This window comes from Puntigrus tetrazona, chromosome 1, assembly GCF_018831695.1.
Source record: "Puntigrus tetrazona isolate hp1 chromosome 1, ASM1883169v1, whole genome shotgun sequence".
NCBI lineage: Eukaryota > Metazoa > Chordata > Actinopteri > Cypriniformes > Cyprinidae > Puntigrus > Puntigrus tetrazona.
This window is the reverse complement of record NC_056699.1, coordinates 627,382-628,022: the sequence shown is the minus strand read 5'-3', so window position 1 is coordinate 628,022 and position 641 is coordinate 627,382. Positions and strand designations below refer to the sequence as shown.

The 641-nt window shown below is 39.8% G+C and overlaps 1 non-coding gene across 1 annotated transcript; it reads left to right on the top strand.

Moving 5' to 3' along the window:
- The first annotated feature begins 204 nt into the window (after nucleotides 1-204).
- LOC122353666 lies at nucleotides 205-323 on the top strand. The gene has a single exon (XR_006252043.1). It is a non-coding gene; the product is annotated as a 5S ribosomal RNA (ribosomal RNA).
- The last annotated feature ends 318 nt before the right edge of the window (nucleotides 324-641 follow it).

The window sequence follows — 641 nt, the reverse complement described above, 5'->3', positions numbered from 1 at the left end:
ACGCTTAAAAATTTCCTCCAGGGTTACCATGGTTGAGTGGGAAAGCGTCCGAGAAATCGCACGTTTTTAACTACTTACCTAATGCTCTTATCTTTAATGTACCTTGTTTTGAGGTGTTTTTTTGTGTTTCTTTCATTACTCATCTAGTATGATGAGCTTTGGTGTGCCTTACCTTAAAATAGGGGGCTTTTTGAAGCAGTCCTCCCTTACGGCCATACCACCCTGTTCACGCCTGATCTCGTCTGATCTCAGAAGCTAAGCAGAGTTGGGCTTGGTTAGTACTTGGATGGGAGACTGCCTAGGAATACCAGGTGCTGTAAGTCTTTTGGTTTTCTTCACTACTTATCTAATACACTGGTCCTTAGTGTGGCCAAAGTTTGACCAGCTCTTTGTTTTCCCTTACTGCTAATTTAATTCAATTGCCTTTAAAGTAGCTGATCTTTAAACAGTGTTTGACTGTTTTTAACTACTTAACTAATGCACTTATCTTTAATGTACCTTATTTTGAAGTATTTTTTATTTTTTTTTGTATTAATTTCATTACTTATCTGGTATGATGGCACTTAGTGGGCCTCACCTTAAAGTAGGGGACGTTTTGAAGGAGACCTTGCTTACGGCCATACCACCCTGTTGGCGCTCAC